Here is a 6,991-nt window from a genome sequence, read left to right on the forward strand (position 1 = left end):
TTTTGTGTCTGGCTTCTTTCACTCAACAGTGTCTGTGAAACTCATCTATGTTGCATGTAACAATGGTTCATTCTTTCCCATTGCTGTGTATTATTTCATTATGTAAATATTCAGTAGTTTATGTACATATTCTACTGGTGTATGTTTGAGTTCCATCAAAGTTTTTACCTATCATGAATGAAGCTGCTGCAAACCTTTCTTTTTCTTCCAGCTTTAATGAGGTATACAAAAATTGTATATATTTAAAGTATACTACATGTTATTTTGATATACATGTACACTGTGAAGCTAGTTAACAGTCAAACTAATTAACTTATCCATCATTTCACATAGTTACTTTGTGTGTGTGTGTGTGTGTTTAAGTATAGGGGGAGGTGAGAATGATTAAGATCAAATTTCAAGTATATAGTACAGGATTATTAACTATAGTCACCATGGTGTTCATTAATTCCCCAAAACTTATTTTGAACCTCTTTACCCTCTCACCTACAAACATTCTTTTTTTTTTTTTTATTTCCGTGATATATGTCTTTTAGTGGACATAACATCCATTTATGTTGGGTTTACACTCAGTGATTGGAACTGCAGGATCATATGAGGCTTTAAGTATATTGCCAAACATTTTTCCAAAATGACTTAACAATTTATATTCACATTTAGACCTATGATTCATCTTGAATTAATGTTTTATGTAGTCTGGAATCAAGATTTATTTTTCCCATATGGATATCCAATTAGTCCAGCACTGCTGTCCAGTAGTTTTGTTGAATGGTTGAATGAATGGATAGTTATTGAATGAAAAATTCAATTAAAAAAACAAAGTGACCAGTTACTTAAAGTATAGAATGCCCAGAAAAATCCAGGATACATGATCACAATAAGATGAATGCCAATTGTTATATTACATTGGCCCTAGAACGATTTTTACTTTTTTGATAATGTCATGCATAATATTAGCACAAGTAACCTCAGAAATTCCAACCTAGAATCTGATCTAGCCTGATTTGGTTATACCTTTGCTTAGATCAAATTTTGTTCAACTCCCGGACCCTTAGTCAGGTTTGTGGTAGGAAGGAGGGAAGAGCCAGAAGAGAAATTCCTTATTTGTATATGTGTATATATTTTTCTTTGAGCCCCTTTTTTCTCTGGGGCATTACTTGACTTTTATAGAATTTTATTATTTCCATTTTCAAAATTTGTTTGTTTTGTTTTTGAAAATATAGCTCCTCCTGGAGCTGAAGGAGTCTTTAGAAGTCACCAGGTACCACCCGTTGGACACAGAACCAGATATTGAAACTGTCGTTCCAAGACTCCTTCTTGCCAAATCAAAATGGTTTAAACACCTTTGCTTTCTAAGCAGCTCACTGATCTGTACCTAGAAAAGTTGAGAAAAGGAAAGAAAAAAGAGGAAATAGACTTTAAAATGTAGGCGTGACTCAACTGTGGCCATGACACTGGAAAAGTTGCATGTCTCAATAAGATTTAATTTAAGTACTTAAGGAAGCAAAGAGATTCTATCATTAATCCTCTTTTTTAAGGCAAGAAAAACCTTTTGCATAGTGCCCAGTTATCCTCACTTAGCAGTTTTCTGAAGTCTTGTGTATTTGTATTACTTTATCCCAAGATGGATCACCTTAATAAGCATTTATTAAAATGCCCTTGTCTAAACATCTTATCTTAAAAGGATTCTTAAGTAAAGCTTTTATTGATGTAAAGAGAAGCACATAGAGAAGCACACAGATCGTGAGAGCACAGCTCAATGAGTTTTCACAAGCTGAACAAGCCTATCACTAGCACACAGATCAAGAAACTCAGGAGCACCACAGCACTAACAGACCTGTTTTAAAACCACTGGCATTGTCTACATCCTTGCAAGTCTCTGGTGGAGCCAAGGCATGACAACTTTCCACTTCCCACTTGGAATCCTCACCAGTAAACCTGTCTCTTCTCAGGCTTCTTTAGGCCAATATTTTTCTTGGGTACTGCAGAATGAGTGCGAGGTTAGATGAGAAGGTGTGAGTTTTATCAAGAGCAAAGCACAGGAGGAAAGGACCTAGAATGTCAGATCTCATGGGGCAGGGAGGAGAGGACGGCTGCATCTTTGGGCATGGCTATGACAGCAGCCTAAAGTACAGCATGGCAGGGAAACACTGGGGCACAGAGGCAGGATGAAGCAAGAGAGGGGACCAGAAAGGGGAATGGAGTGATGGTGGCACTGCCAGAGAAATGAGCATGCCAAATATGAGCACAGCTGACCTCATCTCTCTGAGCTAGTGTCTCTAGACACCCTTCCTGCTCAACACCCTAAAGGAATCACTGGAGAAAGGATGTAAGATGTATCCAGAGGGCTAGTATCTCTTTCAAATGGCTTAACCCCTCTGAGTCTCAGCTCCCTAATCCCAAAATGGGGAAGATAACAAACTTCCCGGCTTCATGGAGGTCTCTGTGTGTGCTGATCAAGTGAGGTAGTGAATGCATGTGACAGCAGTTGCCCTGTTCACAAAATTGATCTCTTTGCCAACCTTGGACTCTTTTCTCCCTTTATTTAGAAGAGCTTGGCAAGCAAGTTGGATAAGAGCAGAGGAGGGTAAAATCTCAATGCCTTGCTGTGACTGCCTTTACTTCTAGGGCTCCAGATCTCTTATCTAAGGATTAATGTTTTCAAATCTCCCTTCAGGGAAAAGGGATTCCATCAAAGTGTAATTTGTTAACTGACCATTTCATATCTGTTCTGAACCTGCCTTGCATTTAAGGCCCCAGATGTCTGTCTCACCAGCTGCCATAACGCCTGAACCTCCCAGGGCAGGAGTCTGTGTCTCTTGAGGAAGAGGCTCTTACCATTCTGGTACTGCTTGCCAGAGGAAGAAGATGCCCACCTGCTAATACTATCTACCTCACCTCCCAGGGGATCTCAAACATTGTCCTCCAGCCCACCTATTAGTCTATAGATTTTTAGTTGCAAGCAATCACAGTGACTCTGGATGATTTAAGAAAAATGAGATTAATTTTTAAGATTTTGGGGAGCCCACAGAATCAGCAGGATGGCTAGAGAACTTGGCTGATTGGCTGTGCTACCAGAACAAGGCTTAAAAATCATACTGTATGGAGGTAAAAATCATACTGTAGGTCCAGGGAAGACGCCATGATGTCACCATAGATATAGTCATTGCATGTTGCTGCTGCTGCCCCTGGAAATGATGTAATTGTCACTCTGAACACTGCTGCCACCCACTGATGGATGGACTCTTTGTGTCCCATAGCTAGTTTCTGATCCCAAATCTGGGTGAGGGCAGCTGATCGACAAAGCCAAGATCATGTGCCCAAGCCCTAGTCACAAAGAAGGCTCAAAACCTTCTGATTACTTGATGTTTTCAGCTTTAGCTCTGAGAAGTGGGCTCTCCCTCTTCAGGTAGGGAATTCTCCAGACAGAGGAAGGAGGTTCAGATGCTGGATGGCCAGAACATGTGCCTCTTCCTCTCAGCCTTTACATCCATCTTTGTGAGCATGGCTTGAATGAGTAAGCATCCTCTGGTCCATCTAGCTCTGGGACACAGATCCAGATAAATTTGTGAAGTTCACAAGTTGGAGGACCAGGAAATGGATTATTGGAAAGCTTTTGGGATGGAGGTCATACAGCTGGCCCCACCTTGCTGATACTCTCTGTTCTTGGTCCAGTGATACTTTTCCTCTTCAAACTCCTTAAAATAGATCCTGAGTGGATGATGTTCATTAAAAGAAAGAAAGAAAGGAGGGAAGGGAGGAAAGAGAAAGAAGGAAAGAAAGAAAATAGAAGAGGGAGGGAGGAAAGGAAGGAAGGAAGGAGACTTTAACACATCACCCACCCTTCCCTAAGTCTCAGATTTCTTCCCTAGATCTGCATTGCTTTAACCACTGCTCTGGGCCTCAGTTTCCCCATATGTTAACAAACAAACAAAAAAAAGGAACCCAGTTTGGCTCACACCCAGCACCTCCAGCTCCAGCCTCATCATGAAGGAAGTGAATAGTGTGTGGCGCGGCTGCCCAGCACACCATGGGGTTGGCTGTGTATAATGACAGTGTCCCAGAGTTGGCGCTTGTGTAACAAGCGGATTTACCGAGAGGGTACGACTGTTTGCTCAGCAGCTGAGAAGTCTATAATTAGACTGTCACAGCATCAGCAAAAGTACAGGATCAATGTAATCAGAGAAGAAATGGAAAAGAACACGGCATCAGTCAAAGTCTCCAGTGGGTCCCCGTGGTTTCCGGAGCACTAATCGCCCAGGCGGTTCAATGTCCCACTTGTGGGTTTCCTCCTGGTGATGACCAGGTTGGTTTGGGCATGACTGCCTCTCACCACCACAAAGCTCTCCTCCTCTTCTCCCTTCTCCCTTCTCCCCTTCTCCCTTCCTCTGCTCACTGAGTCTTAGGGATGAGAGTTCGAAGGAGGCAGAAACTCTGCCCCAAACTCAGTGCCTGGGGCACCTTTATTCCTCGTGAGGTGTGCGTGTGTGGGAATGGAGGACAGCCAACTACAGAATGCAGATGCCTCAGCCCCATCTTGGCCCTACTGGGTAAGTGCCTTAGACTCTGCATTTAGCACATCCTCAGGTGGTTCTATGGGCTTTCCTGGTGGCTCAGATGGTAAAAAATCTGCCTGCAATGCAGGAGACTCCAGTTTAATCCCTGGGTCAGGAAGATCCCCTGGAGAAGGGAATGGTTACCTGCTCTAGTGTACTTGCCTGGAGAATTCCATGGACAGAGGAGCCAGAAGGGCTCTAGCCTATGGGGTCACAAAGAGTCAGACGTGACGGAGCACACACACACACACACACACGCACAGATGGTTCTATGTGTGTTGAATCTTGTAGGCTACCAGGCTGAGCCATGCCCCCTGCCCCATGACAGCCCTGCCCTCTTGCTTCTCCTCTGCACCTGGCGGGGTTATAACACCATCAGGGTGGCAGCAAGATTCAGGGCAGCCAAGGTTGAAGGGCCCTTCCAAAGCCAAAGAACGATAATGGGCCTCTTATTTTCTTTTTAATCACATTAAGAATTCCAAGCTGCAGACATGTTTATCTCAATAATCCTCATGACATCTGATCTAGGGGGCAATGGCCAGTGTCTTTATTTTCTTTCCATCAAAGTGGATCAGGACTCAGCTCTATCCCTGAAGAATGTGAACCTGATGGCTTCTGGTCTCCCCTGACTGAGCCCAGCCCTCCTAGATAGAAACCACTGGATCTCATAAATCTGTGAATCTTCGTTTCTCACACAAATTTTTTAATATAAATAATGCATGTTGCCTTGTATAAAAATCAGAAAGTGCAGAGAAGCAAAAGAAAGAAAGAAATCATGGCTAGTCCCACAGCAACAATTCTGTGAATACTCTGGTGTTTATCTTTTCACACTAGTGTGTGTATGCACACACTCTCACACATGTGTGCTGTCTCTGCTTCAGTCAGGTTCCCAGAGAAAACAGATGGCACGCTTGATCATGGTTCTTGAGGAGAGCTTGATGAAGGGACCATTTACCCCGTCATGGGCGAGGTCCAGGGAAATCTTAACAAGGGGTGGGGTCCTGAAGACTAGCAACAAGCAATGAGCCATTTCCACACAACGCCTGAAGGGATGATAAGAGGGAGGTAGCCAGAACCTAGGACAGCTAGGAGAGAGACCCCGGACAGGAGCGGTACCCGCTGGTTGAACAGCAGTCTGCTCCCAGCAGGGAGGGAGCCAGAGGAAAACCGCCTGACTGCTCGTTCCTCATGCCCTCCACCCTCCTGCCTGAGCCTCCCTGTGTGCCGACTCAACCAGAAGGCAGGTGAGTTTAGTTACCAGAAGGCAGGACCCCCTCTACCCCGTGGTGCAGAGTGGAGAGTTATTGATAGAAGAGTGGCCGGAGGGTCTGGATGGGCAAACGGAGACTGTCCAACACACTTTCATAAGTGCACTTATGAGCTTGATGATTGGTTTTGAATTTCCACAATTCCAGATCTAGGAAATGCAGTGTTCTGAGTTAATTCTCTCTTTGACCACAGCCGAAGAGTGAACTGTTGGGACTTTCCTGATGGTCCAGTGGTTAGGACTCCATGCTTTCACTGCAGTGGGCACAGGTTTGATCCCTGGTCAGGGAACTAAGATCCCACATGCCATACAGCCAAAAAAAAAGAAATAAAGAAAGAAAGAGAGAGAGAGAAAATTTCTTAAACAGAATAAAAATACAGTATATTAACTTAAAATTATATGGGAAAAGTGACAAATTAAAAAAAAAGTGAACTGTTGCTTTGTGGTGTCACTCTCAATGCAGTGAGTTAGGAGCCTGGCCACTGGCTCTGACTCTCTATGTCTCATTTGAAGCAGAGTCAGTTATTGACTTCTGCAGCCAGGGTGGCCTCCTCCATGATGTAAGACCGAGTACTGGAGAGTAAGGTGGACTTTGAGCAGACTGGCCCCCAGGAACCCCCGTGCTCACAGAGAGCTTAGGGTCCCAACAGCAGTATCATAAGCCAGGCAGAGGGACAAGTCCTATGGGGATAGCACAACCATCGACACTAACAATAGCCAGATGGTGATAAAGGCTAATGTTTTCAGCCAATAGCAACTAATATTTATTAATAATAGGTAATGTTTACTATATATTAGTCTGTTCTAAAGTGCTTTATAGGTATTTGTATTATTTAATTTTCCCAGCAGCCCCCAAAACAGGTCATATTATTAGCTCAATTATTGAGCTGAAGAAACAAGTCTGGAAAAGTTAATGAACTTACAGAGAAATTGAGGCATGGACAGCTTAAAGGGTGAAGCCAGAGGGTGAACCCAGGCAGTCTGGTTCAAAAAACCCGCCCTCTCAAAATTGATGTTCTATTTCAGTGAGCCTGGCACCAAAATGATGATGTTGATGATACTAAGTCATAATTTGCCTTTTGAACTCCCATCATCTCATGAATGCCTAGGGAAGCTTCCAGAAGCTGCATGATATGATGACATCACTCAGGCTATTGGGATGTTCTTT

Source organism: Odocoileus virginianus, chromosome 5 (assembly GCF_023699985.2).
Source record: "Odocoileus virginianus isolate 20LAN1187 ecotype Illinois chromosome 5, Ovbor_1.2, whole genome shotgun sequence".
NCBI lineage: Eukaryota > Metazoa > Chordata > Mammalia > Artiodactyla > Cervidae > Odocoileus > Odocoileus virginianus.